Raw genomic sequence first — 18,593 nt, forward strand, 5'->3', positions numbered from 1 at the left:
TAAATGTGTGATGTGTAATATGCAGTATAACATTTTTAATACATGACGTATAACATTCTTAATACACTATTTTATCCAGGAAAGCAAGTGTTTCATAAAGAGTAAGTCAGTTAATCTCAATGAATGCTATTCTCCCAATATTATGTCTAGTTTGGACTGCTATTTGGGGCAAACTCCTGAGAAACAGGACCTGTTGCTCTCAATTTATCTGTACACTGCGTAAGCAATTTCATTGCTGTTTAGCCAGTAGGGATCTGAAAAAGGAGCAGAGATAGAATCTGAAGGAGTATAGGTAAAGAATATGCAGCTGAACTACTGGTCTTCCTCCCTGGCCCAGAGTGACTTTTCCAGACCCTGGGGTAATACAGAGGAGCATTTATGTGGAATACTCTGAGCCTGGTGTCCAATCAGGGGATGCCCTCCTCAACTCAAATCATAAAATTTGTCATGGCTTAGCACAGTTTAGTGGAAAGATCTTGGTCTATGGAGTAAGACTGCTGTGTTTGAATTCCAGCTGTAAATAAAAAGGACTAACATGATTAATTAAAGTGGAGAAAGCTCTAAGAAGGAAGAACTCAGTCTAGGACTCCTTGTATAACTACTGCTGCATGCTTACTATTGTATTACACAGTGTGCTAAGTACTTGCCTTACTGATTTAATGTTTACACCAACCCTCTGTGGTAGGCATTAGCAACTCCATTTAACTGATTTTTAAAAAATGTAGTCTCAGAGATTAAGCATTTTGTAAATAGTATAATAGGGATTTCAACTCAGTTGTTTTTAACTGCTTTATTGAGGTATAATTGACATTCAATAAGTATACATAAAGAGTATAATTTGATGTTGTGACATTTGTATACACCCATGAAACTATCACCGCAATCAAGATAATGAACGTATCTATCACCTCCAAAAGTTTCCTCCTGCCACTTCCCACCCTGCCCCATCTCCAAGCAACCACTGATCTGCTTTCTGTCAATAGAGATTAGTTTGCATTTTCTAGAGTTATAAAAATGAAATCATACATTATGTGCTTTTTCGTATCTGGTTTTATTCACTGGCATTGTTACTTTGAAATTAAACCATATTGTTATGTTTATCAATAGTTTATTACTTTTTATTGTTCAGTAATATTCTAAGAATATACCACAATTTTTGTATTCATTCAAATACTGAAGGACATTTAATCCAATTGTTTCTCACCCTAAACCTGTGCTACACTCTCTTCCCAGTTCCATCACTTATTGTGTGGGCTTAGGAAACCTAATTATTCTCCCTAAGTCTTAGTTTTTCTCATAATAAAATGACAGTAATATATCTTTTTTTCACATGGTTGTTATCAGTAAATTAGATAATGTGAAAATGCCTAGTACAGGTGTCCCTTATCTCAAGTGCCTGGGACCAGAAGTATTTTGGATTTCAGACTTTTTGAACTTTTGGAATATTTGCATATACATAATGAAATATCTCTGGGATGGGACCCAAGTCTAAACATGAAATGTATGTTTCATATACACCTTATACACATAACCTGATGGTAATTTTATACAATATTTTCAAAAATTTTGTGCATGAAACGAGTTTTTCTATTTTGACTGTGACTCATCACATAACGTTAGGTGTGGAATTTTCCACTTGTAGCATCATGTTGATGCTCAAAAAGCTTTGGATTTTAGAGCATTTTGGATTTTGGGTTTTTGGATTACAGATGCTCAACTGGTACCATGTGAGCAAAAATTGGTGCTTACAACTATTCATTTTTTTTTCTCCTGAAAGGGAACATATCAGAGAAGGAAATGAGAAAATATATAGCAGTACATGCCTTTCTGGACTCTTTCTTCCTGTCTTGAAAGCTTTGAATTCTTGCATCTAGAGCTTCCTACACTGAAACGTCCTCTTAATCTTTCTCACTTTGATTTCTCCTACACCTATCTCATCTGCACCCCATGGATATGATGTTTGTCTTTTCTCTCTAATCCAAATGTGGACACAATTTTTTTTCTTATTCCCTTAGCATAACTGAAATAGAGTGATGCATTCACAAAAATTAAAGGATAAATTAAATGGGTATAATTACGTAAAATGAAGCAATGGAAAAATAGTCAAGGCTCCTAGATGCATGCTTTATTCCACATAATCCCCCCACAGTGAGTAAAGGGGCTTTATTTAGTTCCATATCTGCTTGCACAAGGATCACCATCCTCTAACACAGATAGGTGGACAACCTGGCCTGAGTTCCTTCCTAACCTACCTTCTGTCTTTCAGTTATCTGGCCATTTTCTCTTCCTGGCTACTGTGATTTCTAGTTCTGTTCACATGAAAATGCCAGACCAACCTTTTATTTTAAATTCAAACTTCTCAGACACTGTTTGGTCCTTCTCCGAGGCTTTCAAATCTAAAAGAAACACATAAATGAATAAAGTTGACAGGCAAGGTTAATCTTTGCTAGGGTTTCTAGGGCATTTTACTCACCCTACACATCTTAAATAATACAAAATAATATTTACATGCAATCAAAGGCAGCAAACCCAAGGTGAACACTAATGGTTTGCCCTGTTCCTCCTTCAGGACAGAAAGATTTATTTCCACAACTATTGGGAGTTCTGCCAGCAGATGACCTTCAGCTAACAGCCCTCTCAGGGAACTGCCTCAGGTGCAAACAACTTAAAGCCATGCCCCCTCTTAGGCACCCACATCCAATGACTGATCGACATAGGGGTATTAAAAATAGAGCTTTCCTTCCCTGACCTGTGATGCTCTTTAGGGCCATTCCACCTTCAGAGTTCCCCATCGGGTTGACTGAGGACTTTGTTAAGACTACATCACAGCCCAACTTTTCCCACTGTCCAATCCTGCTTCTGTCTCTTTCCATGCACAGGTACTGATCTTAAAAGTCTTCCCTAATAAACTTTCTACATGCTGATCTCCATTTCAGAGTCTGTTTTCTGGAAAACCCAGCCTACGGCAAAATATAAAGCAAGAGGAGAGCTGTATCCCAATCCTCCTGAAATCCAAGCTCCTTTTTAGGTATCTCAGATCAATAGGTTATAGAATTTGACTTACTTCTGCTTACTTAGAGTTAGCTCTTCATACATCATAGACCCGTTAACATTAATGTTCCACATGAGAAATGAAGAAAGATAGATCCAGTACAACCTATCAGGCCTGTCCACAAATGAGCCCGTAATCATTTCACCGTGCTGATCAATGACAATTACTAAAGTTTTTGAACTGTTCACATTTAATAAGAGGGTAGAATTTTGAAGTACTTTCAGTAAGTCAGCCCTCTTTATGACCTCTTTATGACTATCTTTGCCTTAAGGTAAACTTCAATAGAATCTTCTGCACTTGCACACATATTTTAAGGATACTCAAAATAGCACCTACTATAGAAAATATGGAAAGTATTCATGTTTTCCTATATTTCTAATTTTTTAAATACCATTGTGACAATCTGATAGAGTATTAAGTATTAGAAAACATGTATTTTAATCCTGGCTGTACTATTTACTAGCTACTATCTACTATTTTCTGAGCCTCATGGTCCTCAACTTTGTAAAAGGAAGATGATGATGCCTGTCTTTTCTAGTGGTTGTGCTGGTTAAAGGGGAGGATGTTTGCAAAGGGTCTAACATGTTATAAGTATTCAATAAATAGTAGTTATTTTTATCAGCAACTCTCATAATAAAAAGTGGACTGACAAAAAATTTTAAAACTAAATATCTTTTTAACAAATACTTCAATTTATTGCCACATTTTTTAGTCCCTTGGCAACAAATTTTGGCTAGTAAATGTAAAGTTATTCACTATAAATACGTTTATACTAAAATGTTAGTGATTTTCATCCAAGGGACAATTACCTTTAAAGTAAAGAAGTTAGACTAAGTGAGTTGTAAGGTTTTTTTCCCACTGTTAAAGCCTCACAAGTTTATAGATTTGGATGATCTCCCCAAAATAGAAGCGAACATTTCTGAGAATTTGAGTCTGTCTTTGGTAAGGATGGTTACATGTCAATAGAGCTATGGTTCCAAGTCCTCTTGACAAGTAGTTTACTTGCAAACTATTCAGTTTGTCTTAGTCTGTCATATCATTGTGCAAAATACATGTCAGTACACAAGTAGTCAGTAATTTTGCGTAGTAATGACTACACAAGTAGTCATTGTTATAAACTGGAAGTTACTGCGTATTATTCTGTCTTAGATTTCAGTTGCATAAATTCTATTTAAGTTGATTGTAAATTATGGCTCATTGTTTTCTCTGAATACTCATTACTTCTGCTGATTAGTACTGTGTTTGTGTGTGTAGTTCTAAGTTTCTTTTCAGCTATATTTCCAAGTCCTCTTGACCAGTAGTCTACTGGCAAATAATTCAGACAGCTTTCCCTCTGTCATCTGTTAACATTAGTCCTGGGGACTGGTTTCTCTGATAAAATTCCTGCAGCTACTTCATACCTTTGGACATGTACTTGGACACATACCCTCTATTTCATCTTTTATACCCAGGAATGAGTTGCATGTATGTGTCCATCCTTTGGAACCAACCTTACTTCTATCTTGAACTGAACTTGACTTCTCTTTTACTGAATGGATTTAGGCTAGCAGACACATAGACCATTTTTATTTTCCTCCCCTTCTAAATATCTGTCTCTGCATCTATCTTCCTACTTCCTAAGAAGAGCAGTGTAGCCTCCTTTCTCATGAGAAACAGGGTAACATTTTGTCTTCCTGCCTGTTCTACATCAACTGCTTAATATATGTATTAGAACACTGTCAATCAAGGTAACATTATCTGTCCCCTTGTACATCAGACTTTTGTCAAGGATATACCTGATTAGGCAAATGGCAGGGATTAGGGGTTGGAGGTAGAAAGTGGAGGTTCAAGAAAGAGATAACACTCTATACAGTTGACGACCAAAAAGATCTAGATGGAAGGTAAAGGTCATATGCAGAAACAGAATAGAAAGAATTTTCCAGAGTTGAGAAGAAACAGATCTCTAGTTCCATGAGGCTGCTGGAACGTGTACCCAATATAAAATGTGGAAAGGTACTAGGGACAAGAAGGACACACATGTTGGGCAGGAAACAGCTGAGGGAAAGAATAAGAATCAGGAAATTTAACTAGTTTTACTTACGTATGAACAGCTGTTCACGGTGTTGCTGCCATTGATCTTTGAAGTGCAGACATATCCCTCAATTTATGAACATGGGTTGGTGCAAAGCTCCCTAGGATGTGAGAAAGGAAATGAAAAGAGATGCTGTGCTCCAGTTTACCAAGCTCGGAGCTGATAGCTGAAAGGCCAGTTACCTTTTCTTCCATTACATGTTAAGTATGTTTTTATGAACTGTAGTGATACTCTTTGTAACACTGTTTCTATAGGAAAATGTATTCTTTGAATTGAATCACATTAAAATGAATTTTTTTGAATATAGCTTACATGGAGACAGCGAATTTTTTTAACTTTGCTAACATTATCTAAAGATTGCGGATAAAGAAAATCTACGTGTAAAAATAGTGACTTTCCAAAGGCATTACTATCTAATTAAGCTAAAATCAGAATTTCATGCACCTTCATTTAGTCTGTAAGAGTTCTGTTTCTATTGGGCCTCTAGGGAACCTTTTGCCTTGAAGAGATTATTGGGGAAAGGGGGCAAGAAGAGAGGAAACAAATCAGCACAGTCCAACACACCACTTTCTTTCCTTTCTCTTTCTCTTCTGCTTTGCATTTCTATTTCTCTTCCACTCTATTTCCTCCTCCCCCTCCTCTTCCTGTTTTCTTTCTTTCCTTCTTTTTCTTTGCTTCCTAGTCTTTTACTGCTCTTGGTATTTGTCCTGCGTCTTTCCAATCTCTTCCTTTTTATTTTTTAGTTCTACTTTTTATATCTGCCCCTCCTAGTAGAGAAAAGATGGTCAATATTACAGTCATTCAAAAATAAAAATTAAGTACTTAACTCTTTCTGGTTCTGTGCCAAGCATTGTAAAAAGGAAATTACATAGACAGTTTCCGACCTCCAAAAGCATACAATCATTTGAGTCCCAGCTGTGGTTTTATAACACCTTCATGATTCTTGACTTTTTTTTTTCCTGTTTCTAAGTCCCATTAAAAATCTGGTGATAGCAATGAATTGCTTCACTCCAAAAATGCATAAGTCACAAAGATGCCCTATTTGCATATAATTTCAGAAGATTCAAAAACTCCCTGAACCCCTTAATAGTTTACGAATTCCCTCAGATCAAGAACCCTGCTCGTTGTCTCAATATATTTCACAAATGTCACACAGTTTGAGATAGAATGTCTTAAAACACAGCTAATTTTAATCCATTAAGAAAATCAATAGGCCATCTAACAGCCATTTTGTGTGTTTGGGGAGGCAAAAAAGGAAAGAAATGTTATCTAATTACAAGCAGGTCATAACATTATCCAAAAGGAACAAACACTTATTTGACCACCTATTACATGTCGTATATGCGTATATGAGTCCTACATGATACAGCTTTTATAAAATTATAGATGAAATATATGTATATATACATATACATGCATACATATATAGATACGTGTGTATATACCTGTACATTTATACAAATGTTTATGTAATATATAAATATATATAAATGTACGTGTATATAATATGTAAAATATAATAGAAAAAATATACTAAATGTTTATAATAGCTGTGTTATATAGGAATCATTATACTCAGATATGGAAATTGAGACTCAGAGAGATCAAACAGCTGACTCAGGCCACCTGCTAGTGAAGAGTAGAATCAGAATTTGAATCCACATCTAACTCCAATGCCTTCTTGGAGACTTATTTTTCCTTTCTATTCAACATAAAACTCAGCACATAGGAGGTGCTAATGGAATACTGGAATGCTGATTGAATTAGATGGAACAGAGTCACGTATAGAGCCCTGCAGTAGATCACTGGAGACTAGATACCACTCTTCCTAACCCCACCCTAACCTCCCATTTAATTTCTTTTCTTTAGCAAAAAGGAAGGGACATTCTAACAGGTTCTAAAGACTAGAGTGGACTCTACAAAACTTCAGAGGGATATAGTAATTTTACTTTATTCATCAGAGAAATATTTCAGCTGTGGTCATGTGAGGGTAACAGGCTTGAATACACCAATTTTCATGTGAAAGGAATGTACTGCTAAGTTAATGCAACAGCAACTTGAGGAAACTACTTTTGATTTAGCAAGTTATCTGAACATTAAAGGAGGCATTCTGACTGAGATTCCTGAAATATAAAGGACAATTTGAAACATGCCTGGGAGGAAAATACAGCAATTTTAGCAAAAAGACAGTTCTCAAATAAAATCTGATTTTAAAGGAAAAGAGATCTCATTGATTGAAGGAATTGTTCAGAATGTACATGTACATACCCTTACTGAGGCTAGCTAATGAAGAAACTGAAATTTGAAGTGTGCTGGTAAAGAAAATGAAAGCAGTATAAGAATGTTGGCAACTCTGAGATAGAGGTTGATTATACTTCAAAAGAGTATCTTTAGGGAAGCTAACAGACACTTAACTAAGTTGAACAGAAACTATATTGAAATAAATATAGTCTTAGAAGCCAGTCAAGACAGTAGAGCAACATGGAATCGGTGCCTTGGTTGATAGATTCATGATTTAAAAATAAACCCATCTTGACTTCAGGTCAGGGCAAGGTTATGATGTACAGTTTTTTAATTTCCCCAAATCCATTCCTAAAAGCATACTGAACCAACTAAAATAGCAAAAGATAAGTTCTACTCACCACATCCTCCAGAAAGCCAACTGAAAAAACATCCCCACGAGCCTCAGAATGCCAGTGGGTTTTGCCCCACCCAAACCACAGACAACAGCGGCAGAACTCATACAGAGCATGCCTAGTTTTAGCGGCTGTGCAGAGGCAGTGGACAGGAAAGAACAAGAGTTTAGAAGGTTCTACGAACACTGCAATACAGAAATTGTCCACAAATACTCAAAAAGAGAAGGTCTTACCTTGAGTGAGATTCTCAGCAGGTAAATATTGTGAAAATAACAGTAAAAAGGAGAAGGCTTCTGACTCCAATTTATGGCTGAGTAGAATAAAAATATCTCAGCCATACACTAAGAGAAAATGGGAAGATCAGAAGGTACTGGGTGGCTTATGTACTCAAAGAACTCAGAAATAGCCAATAAAATATCTTTCCTGAGGAAAACACTTCTGTGAAGAAAATTCAAACTCAGCAGGATAGAAACTCTGAGAGTAAATCCAATATTTTGACGACCTTAAAATGCCTTTGTTGTTTGTTGAGAGAAAAAGATCAAACACTGGGAAGTCAGGTGGGTCTCCAGAGAAGGCAGATTTCTGGAAGTGGGTGTGACTACACAAAGGCCATCTACGTCTATATGTGTATCTCAATCTGTCTGCTGTGTGATAATAATAGGGGAGGAATCTCTTAAGCACTGAAACTATAAAGGCTATCATGGCATATCCCATTTCCCTTCAAGGGAACCATTTCCTAAAAGTACAGAACACCTGATTTTGTTTATACAAAAGCAACAGAAAGAATATGGTCGAACACAAAACAAGTATACTATTATAAAGAAAATGAACTAAATAATGAAAAAATGGGTAGTTAATATGTACCAGAAAAGACATAATTTAAAAAAATGAAAACTAAATAATATAACAAAATTAATGGAAGCAAATTAAGAAAATAATAGAAACTATAAAATAACAGCATATATTAGAACCAGGAAACTCAGAGACAAGATGGCTAAACATCAATTGGGGATTGATATAATTCAGAACTGGAGTTGAGTCACTGGTCCATTTCTAATTTATCCTTTTTCGTAAAATGTGGTCTTTTGTGGTCCCAATTGAAAGCCTAGTGTTTTCATTTTTTGTTTTATTTTAGATCTCATCCTCCTTGTGCAGCTCAGAACTCCAATTTTCCCCTCAACTCCTTGAGTCTATTGAAAGTTTTGTTCAAATTCTCATCCTTTCAGCCATTGTTCTCAAATAGGCAAATGCCTCAAGACTAAAAGCAATGGCACATGTCAGGCTCAGCTCTCTGGGGGTTCCCTTTTCTTCTGGATCCTGGCCCCATAAGTCCTCACTACCTGAGTGGTTTTTCAATACCTTCAAATTGTTCTAAAACAACCTAGTTCACTATTTTCAGAAACAAGATTTGGGAAATACAATTTACAAAGGAGGAAAAGAAAACAGAAAGAAAGAAATAAAAAGGATTCGAGAGAAAAATAATAGATATAGAAGACAGGAAAAGAAAATCCAACATAAGTGTAACTTACGTTGGAAGGAAAATGAAAGCAATGGAACAAAGCAAATACAAAAATCCATAATGCAAAAAGACGTTCTTAAAATTAGAAAAAAATTGAACACCTATTTGGAAAGAGCACACCATTAACCTTGGAAAAGTGGAGCCAGAATGACCAATACCAAGACATATTCCAGTATAACTGGAAAATACAAAAACTCTTTGAACATTCAGGCATAAAGACCAAGTCATCAAAAATAAAATCATAAATAAAATCATATTTACATCAAATTTCATAAGTCCATGGAGCAATATATTTATTAAAAAGAAAAAAAGTAGGCTGGGTGCAGTGGCTCATGCCTGTAATCCCAACACTTTGGGAGGCCAAGGCGGGGCGGATCACGAGGTCAGGAGTTTGAGATCAGTCTGGCCAACATAGTGAAACCCCATCTCTACTAAAAATACAAAAATTGGCCAGGTGTGGTGGTGTGTGCCTGTAATCCCAGCTACTAGGGAGGCTGAGGCAGGAGAATCGCATGAACCCGGGAGGCGGAGGTTGCAGTAAGCTGAGATCATGCCATTGCACTCCAGCCCAGGCAACAGTGCGAGACTCTGTCTCAAAAAAAAAAAAATGAAATTTTTATACATACCCAAACTTACTTTAAAATATAAAAGCTACAGAAAAGTAAAGCAATTGTGAGCATGCAAGAACTGAATGAATATTATTCCCTGAGAAATATACAGAGAAAACAAGCTTCAACCAAAAAGTCATAGGAAATGCTTCAGCTAAGTTCTAGACAAATAATAGCTTGCCAATAAATATTATTCGAGCAAAGAGATAGATGTATGAATGCATGGATGGAGGAATAAATAAATTACTAAATTAATTAATACCTGGGAAGGAAAAGAAAAGCTCTACCCATGTGTATTAGTCCATTTTCATGCTGCTTCCCTGAGACTGGGAAGAAAAAGAAATTTAGCTGGACTTACAGTTCCACATGGCTAGGGAGGCCTCAAAATCATGGCGGGAGGAGAAAGGCACTTCTTACATGGCGGTAGCAAGAGAAAATGAGGAAGAGGCAAAAGCGGAAACCTCTGATAAACCCATTAGATCTCGTGAGACTTATTCAGTATCACGACAATAGCACAGGAAAGACTGGCCTCCATGATTCAACTACCTCCTTTTGGGTCCCTCCCACAACACATAGGAATTCTGGGAGGTACAATTCAAGTTGAGATTTGGGTGGGGACACAGCCAAACCATGTCATTCTGCCCCTGGCCCCTCCAAATCTCATGTCCTCACATTTCAACACCAATGATGCCTTCCAACAGTCCCCCAAAGTCTTAGCTTGTTTCAGCATTAACCTAAAAGTCCACAGTCCAAAGTCTCATCTGAGATAAGGCAAGTCCCTTCTGCTTGTAAGCCTGTAAAATCAAAATCAAACTAGTTACTTCCTAGATACAGTGGAGGTACAGGTATTGGGTGAGTACAGCCATTCCAAATGGGAGATATTGGCCAAAACAAAGTGGTTACAGGGCCCATGCAAGTCTGAAATCCAGTAGGGCAGTCAAATTTTAAAGCCCCAAAATGATCTCCTTTGACTCATGTCTCACATCCAGGTCATGCTGATGCAAAAGGTAGGTTCCCATGGTCTTGGGCAGCCCCACTCCTGTGGCTTTGCAGGGTACAGCCTCCCTCCTGGCTGCTTTCACAGGCTGGCATTGAGTTTCTGTGGCTTTTCCAGGTGCACAGTGCAAGCTGTTGGGTAGATATACCATTCTGGGGTCTGGAAGACAATGGTCCTCTTCTCATTGCTCCACTAGGCAGTTCCCCAGTAGGGACTCTGTGTGGGGGCTCTGACCCCACATTTCTCTTCTGCACTGCCCTAGCAGAGGTTCTCCATGAGGGCCCCGCCTTTGCAGAAAACTTTTGCCTGGGCATCCAGGCATTTCCATATATCTTCTGAAATCTAGGCAGAGGTTCAAAAGTTCCTTATCTCCATCTGAGACACAGCCAAACCATATCACCATGTTACTGGTTACCACAGAACTAGGACTGTGAAGTCAATGAATATTAGTTCTGGGAAAGAAATTCTAGATTAAGTACATTTACACCTTCACATTTTAAATAGGTAAACTGTGTCTCAGCGTGACTTGTCCAACATGCCCAGGTGGCCCATGGCAGAGCCAGAAAATGGATCCAGAATTTTCTGATGCTTAGTGAGGATCTCTTTAAACATTTGGTCACTGGCTGACTGAGCTCGGTGGCTCACACCTGTAATCCTAGCACTTTGGGAGGCCAAGGTAGGTGGATCACTTGAGGTCAGGAGTTCAAGAGCAGCCTGGCTAACATGGTGAAACTCCGTCTCTATTAAAAATACAAAAATTGGCCAGGCATGGTGGCACACACCTGTAATTCCAGCTATTTGGGAGGCTGAGGCATGAGAATTGCTTGAACCTGGGAGGCAGAGGTTGCAGTGAGCTGAGGTCGTGCCACTGCACTCCAGCCTGGGCAACAGAGCGAGATTCCATTTCAAAAACATCGCAAAAACAAACAAACAGAAAAACAAAACTTGGTAACCAGCAAAATATAACTGTTAAATATTGTTACTCACTCCCCTCTCTGGCCCCCGAATAAATAAATCCTGCTCCCTATCCCAGAGTAAAATGTTTCTTGAGTGCCAGGCCATGATTTGTTTCATTAAGTTTTAAAATTTACAAAAACAATTTATGTTTACTCTGGAAAAGTTAGAAAAAATATTTATTTATAATCCTATCACTCAGAGATAACTACTATGTTATACATATTTTTGTTGTTATCTTTTAAGACATTTTTATTCTTTGAACAAATGCACACTCATGTTTAAAACAAAAATAGAATCATATGGTCATATTCTTTTGCAGTCTTTTTCTCTAAATATGTCATAATCATCCTTCATTTTCAATAAATATAGAACTAAATCACATACACACAAACTTTAAAATGAATTTTATATCAATGAAAATGTAAATTTTAATGTTACCTTATATTTTATTTTCCTGAGCATTTCATGATTTCAATTCATTCAATGTCATTTATAAATAGTTTAGCTTTTATGTGTCCTTAATTTATGTTTTCCCATTATATTTGGTTGACATAAATTTTAAGCTTGCCAAGATGATCACTTATAGCTCCTTGGTGCCTATTAAAACCTGGAGGCAGTGTCATCTGATAGGGTTTTCCCTTTGTGGGGGCGGAGTGGGGGTTGTGGGGGAAGAAGTGGGAGAATATGAGAGAGGAGGAGAGAGTCACCATGTCCAGCCAGTTCTTATACTTTTAAATAGTTGAGGGAAAGAAAAGAATTTTGAAATAATAAATCTTTGCATAATAAGACTAGAGTATAATAGAGGCCAGGTGGCCAGGCGCGGTGGCTCACGCCTATAATCCCAGCACTTTGGGAGGCCTAGGTGGGTGGATCACCTGAGTTCAGGCATTCGAGACCAGCCTGACCAACAAGGTGAAACCCCGTCTCTACTAAAAAATAAAAAAATTAGCCAGGCATGATGGCAGGTGCCTGTAATCCTAGCTATTTGGTAGGCTGAGGCAGGAGAATCGCTTGAACCCGGGAGGCAGAAGTTGCAGTGAGCCGAGATCATGCCATTGCATGCCAGCCTGGGTGACGCAGAAAGACTCCGTCTCAAAAAAAAAGAAAAGAAAAGAAATAGAGGCCAGGTATAGTGTACAGTGGCTCATACCTGTAACCCCATCCCTTTGGGAGGCCAAGGTGAGAGGATTGTTTGGGGCCAGGAGTTTGAGACCAGCCTGGGTAACATCGTGAGGTCTTTCTTTATAAAAAAGTTAAAAATCAAAAAATTAGCCAGGCCACACCACTGCACTCCAGCCTGGGCAATAGAGTGAGACCGTCTCTTTAAAAAGATGGGAAGGGAAGGGGAGGGGAGGGGAGAGGAAGTGAGGGGGGTAGTGGGGGAGGGGAGGGGAGGGGGCAAAAATTATGTTAAAAGCAGAAAATTTCCCTAGTGAGCATAGGTTATTTCTTTAGGAAATTGGAATCTATAATGTAGCAGTTGAGAGTTCTGGGGCCAAATTCCTCTGCAGGCCTCCTTGAGAACATATACCTTGGAGGGATATTGTGATCAAATAATGTAATGTTTGCAAAGTGCTTAACATAGTTGTTGACAAGTTTCAATAAGTGTTAGCTCTGTTGCTCCTATTGTTGTTGACATTATTATCGTTACTATTATCTCATGAAAGAGATATAAATGCCCCATTTATCCCCTACCCTAACTTCCCTTGGGTATTTATGTAATAGCTTTTGTCACTGTCAAATTTCACCCACTTATGGGTGATTGGCTTTTCCGTTTATACCACTCTATTTCTCTTGGTGTTAAAAACCCCACCCTTTTTTTCAGGGGTTTTTTTTTTGAAAGAGAGAGTGTCCAATGACGGCCCACCTCCTCTTGGAACACTGGTTAACATCTTTTTGACAGATTTTTGGACTGTCTTCTTGGCTTTGTATTCTGGTTCAGTGGTTACCAGCCACTAAAATTATATATATATATATATACACACACACACACACACACACACACACACACACACACGTATATATATATACATATATATACACACACATATATGTGTATATATATACACACACTCACATACATATATACATGTATATATAATATGTATATATATACATGTATATATATGTGAATATATATGTGTGTATATATATAATTATTGTTGTTTTTGTCATTAAATATCTTTGGCCTTTGGCTCTGCAGCCCAAAGTTCAGTCCTGTTCTACCCTGCATTCTGGGTTCCACAATCATTGCCTGCATTTCACTTATCAAGACTTGTTTAATTAGGATCAGAAAAGAGGCTGGGTCATTAAGTAGAATAAACAAGGGTTTTGGAGTTATACAGACCTGGGTTCAAATCCCATACTAGTGATTGCTGGTTTTGTAACTTGAATCTGTTACAAGATCTCTCTGTGAGGCAATTTTATTATTAGTAAAATGGATAAGATAATGCCCATCTCAGTAGGGTTTGTGGCTGATGAAATATTAATAGCATAATGGATATGTGTGGCATAAATACCCCTCAATGTTAGTTTCAACCTATGTTTTATGTATTTAAATTTGAATATGTTTAAATTTACACCTTTCCTTCCTTCAGGAACTATTAAATATAATTCAAAGGAAATATAGTTCCTTAAAAAACTATATTTAAATTTGTATGTGTTTATACCTTTCTTTCCTTCCTTTGAATTATTGCAGATCAAAGATTGCAACAGAAATATGCATGACAGTGACTTCAAATTTCTTTTCCAGCCACATTTGAATAGCAAAGATTATCGTTTTCTAGCTAATATATCACCATTATGTAGGTGAGTCTCTGTTACCTTATTTTTTACCACTCCTCAGGCAATTGCTTTTCTTGGAACCATTTGTTTCTATGTACTTGACCTTGGCTTACTTTCCAGCTTTATTACTTATTGTAACTATTAGTTTGTTTTATTACCTTTAATTAAGTTGTATTAGGCACCTGTAAATGGAGATGACCTTGTTTTTTGGTGGGCCAAGTTTCACCTTTACTGATTGAAGCAATTCAGTCCATTCATTTTGCCCTTTATGGCACTTCTGTCTCCATATTTCTCTCAGAAGAAATGCCAGTTAAAAATATATTTTAGTAAAATAAGCATTTTAATTAGTATATATTTTTTAAAGTAGAAATTATTGGCTGGGCATGGTAGCTCACACCTGTAATCCCAGCACTTTGGGAGGCCAAGGTGGGTGGATCGGGAGTTTGAGACCAGTCTGACCAAAATGGTGAAACCCCATCTCTACTAAAAATACAAATATTAGCCCAGCATGGTGGCACGCGCCTGTAATTGCAGCTACTCAGGAGGCTGAGGCAGGACAATCGCTTGAACCCGGGAGGCAGAGGTTGCAGTGAGCGGAGATCGTGCCACTGTATTCCAGCTTGGATGACAGAGAAGGACTCTGTCTCAAAAAATAAAAGTAGAAATTATTGATTCTTTAGTTAGTAAAAAGCTCGTTTATCTTGTAGCCTTCAACTAACTTTTGTGTTTAAGAAACCAACATGCAGGCTGGGAGGAGTGGCTCACACCAGTAATCCCCCTTTGGGAGGCTGAGGCAGGAGGATCACTTGAGCCCAGGAGTTCAAGACCAGCCTGGGTAACAAAGTAAGGCCCCATCTCTGCTAAGAAAAAATTAAAATTTTTATTTTAAAATTTAAAATTTAAATTTACAATGCCAATTTAAAATTTAAAATGCCAGTTAAAATAATTTTAAAATATTTTAAAAAGAAGCCAACATGTTAGATTTGTCACATAAGCCTCCATATACTCCTATGATATAGCTATATAATTTGATTGATTAAACATAGCTTCCTGATCATCTCATAGGCCCTTGGTCAAAAACAAATCTTCCCTCATTATTATTTATTTAAAAACTGGATTCAATGATTTTATTTTGACTTCTAGCACTATTTCAATTTCCTCCAGTATTCAAATAACAGGATTAGCAAGGTGGTGACCTGCTACAGAAGGGAGGGGCTGGTGACTGTAAGAGACTAATGGTAGGTATTTGCGCCTGTGTGCGCACATACACACACACACAGTACAGGTATTGAGACAGGATAAAAGAAGGTCTTTGTTCTTTAAAGTTTCTGAATTCCAGAACCTTTTACCCTCCATGTAGGATAAACTAGCTTTTCTAAGTTCTGGGAGCTTTCTCAAAGGTAGTGGAATTCTGTTTTCAGAGAAACGGGAGAACTTTTTGTGCCCAAGGGTCTAAAGGAGAGGGGGTGGGGTCCTGGGGATTTGCATGAGGCCCAGGAAGCGTCAGGATCTGGGTACAATGAAAAGAACTCTTGTAAGTGAGTATTGCTTCATACCCCATGTGATGGCCAGATAAGGAGGCCTACCCAGCCCTGTGTTCCTGAGGCTGCTTGTGGGAGTGGAGAGATGTCTCCCCATCAGGCAGGCTGCCATTCTGGTCTCCCTAACCTCCCAGGCATTCCAGGAGGAGAATTCTGAGCAGTTGTATGTTTTCTTGTCAGGTTCTTTAATTCCACTGGTCCTAAGGACCTGTCATACCCTAGCCTACTCACCAGCAAACACACTGGAGACTCATGCTCACCAGAGACTACTGACAGCTGTGGTAATCATGCAATGCAGATCTCTTGAGTACTTAATACAGTCTTTTCTCAGTATTTGAGGGGGATTGGTTCCAGGACCACTGCAGGATACCAAAATTTCTAGATGCTCAAGACCCTTATATAAAATGGCATAGTATTTGCATATAACCCTCATACATCCTCCTGTACATTTTAAATAATCTCTATATTACTTGTAATACCTAATGCAATGTAAATGCTATGTAAATAATTATAATGCTATATTTACATTATTTTTATGGTACTGTTATTTTGAACCTTTTCCTTAATATTTTTAATCAGGGTTGGTAGAATTCATGGATGTGGAACCCACAGATACAGAAGATTAGCTGTATAGGCCAGGCTTTTGATCTGGGGTTAGACTTTTGAAGCAGGAGAACAAAAATTCCTTCCTTTATAAAGCTTAAATTTTGGTGGGTGGGGAGAGTAACACCATAAACAATCACGATGTCAGATAGTGATAAGTGCAATGGAGAAAAAAAAAGCAGAGAGTGCTGCAAGTAGGAGCTGTAATGTTAAATAGGGTGGCCACTGAGAAATGCACATTTGAAGAAAAACCTAAAAGAGGTTACAGAGAAAAACATGTGACTATCTCAGGGACAAGCATTTATAGCAGAGGGAGTAACAAGTTCAAATGCCCTGAGGCAGGCCTATATCCTGTATTTTGGGAGAACAGTGAGATAAGTGAGGCTGAAGATGCATGAAGGAAGAAGAGATTTGAAATAGGTGAAGTATCTGAGAATCATGTAGGGCCTTGTAGGCCTGTGAAAGGACTTCAACTTTGCACTGTGTGAGATGGGGAAACATTGGAGGGTTTTGAGCTGAGGGGTGACATGATCTGACTCTCTTTGTGGTGGGGCAAAAACAGAAGCAATGATATCAATTGGGAGACTATTGCAAAAGGTAATATAACTTGGACTAGGTTGGCTCCAAAGGAAGGGATGAGAAGTCATTGAGTTCTGGATATATTTTGAGGGCACAGTCTTCAGCATTTGCTGATAGATCAAATGTGGGGTATATAAAAGCAGGGGGCATCAAAGATGATTCCAAGCTTTTGACCTAAACAACTGGAGAGATTTTATTTATTACTGAGATGGGGGAACTTAGAAAGGAACATATTTCAGGAAAGATTACAAATTTGTTTTAGGGCACATTAAGTTGAGATGCCTATTAGACATGCAGTTGAAGATGTCAAGTGGGTAGTTGAATTTGTAAGTATGGGGTTCACAAGAGAAGCCTATGCTAGAAACATAAATTGAGGAGTCATCAGTGAATAGATGGTATTTAAAGCCATATGTAGTACTAAATCCACATATGGGACTTTGGGGCAGAGTAGAGCACACTGGTACATATCAGACTGAGGATAACAGGGTGAAGGCACTCATCTGACATTAATGCTGCTTCAGTCCAAATACTGTAATGAAATTCAAATACTTCCTATAAGAAATTCTTTTTCTTTTTTATTATTATTAAAGTTTTAGGGTACATGTGCACAATGTGCAGGTTAGTTACATATGTATATATGTGCCATGCTGGTGTGCTGCACCCATTAACTCGCCATTTAGCGTTAGGTATATCTACTAATGCTATCCCTCCCCCCTCCCCCCACCCCACAACAGTCCCCAGAGTGTGATGTTCCCCTTCCTGTGTCCATGTTCTCATTGTTCAATTCCCATCTATGAGCGAGAACATGCGGTGTTTGGTTTTTTGTCCTTGCGATAGTTTACTGAGAATGATGATTTCCAATTTCATCCATGTCCCTACAAAGGACATGAACTCATCCTTTCTTATGGCTGCATAGTATTCCATGGTGTATATGTGCCACATTTTCTTAATCCAGTCTATCATTGTTGGACATTTGGGTTGGTTCCGAGTCTTTGCTATTGTGAATAGTGCTGCAATAAACATATGTGTGCATGTGTCTTTATAGCAGCATGATTTATAATCCTTTGGGTATATACCCAGTAATGGGATGGCTGGGTCAAATGGTATTTCTAGTTCTAGATCCCTGAGGAATAGCCACACTGACTTCCACAAAGGTTGAACTTGTTTACAGTCCCACCAATAGTGTAAAAAGTGTTCCTATTTCTCCACATCCTCTCCAGCACCTGTTGTTTCCTGACTTTTTAAT

The 18,593-nt window shown here is 37.9% G+C and overlaps 1 protein-coding gene across 3 annotated transcripts in view; it reads right to left on the reverse strand.

Moving 5' to 3' along the window:
- C1GALT1 (core 1 synthase, glycoprotein-N-acetylgalactosamine 3-beta-galactosyltransferase 1) overlaps nt 1–8,114 on the reverse strand; it is a 128,132-nt gene extending 120,018 nt beyond the window's left edge. Inside the window, exons 1-3 of one of the 3 annotated variants that reach the window (XM_063667541.1) lie at nt 7,993–8,114; nt 5,133–5,223; nt 2,337–2,396 (exon numbers count right to left, since the gene is read on the reverse strand). The gene's annotated coding sequence lies outside the window, so the exon portion shown is untranslated. Of the gene's footprint in view, nt 1–2,336; nt 2,397–5,132; nt 5,289–7,765; nt 7,849–7,992 lie in introns of those variants that run through there. The other 2 variants (XM_063667539.1, XM_063667540.1) reach the window with 2 other exon arrangements.
- Nucleotides 8,115–18,593: the final 10,479 nt, after the last annotated feature.

This window comes from Pongo pygmaeus, chromosome 6 (assembly GCF_028885625.2).
Source record: "Pongo pygmaeus isolate AG05252 chromosome 6, NHGRI_mPonPyg2-v2.0_pri, whole genome shotgun sequence".
Lineage (NCBI taxonomy): Eukaryota > Metazoa > Chordata > Mammalia > Primates > Hominidae > Pongo > Pongo pygmaeus.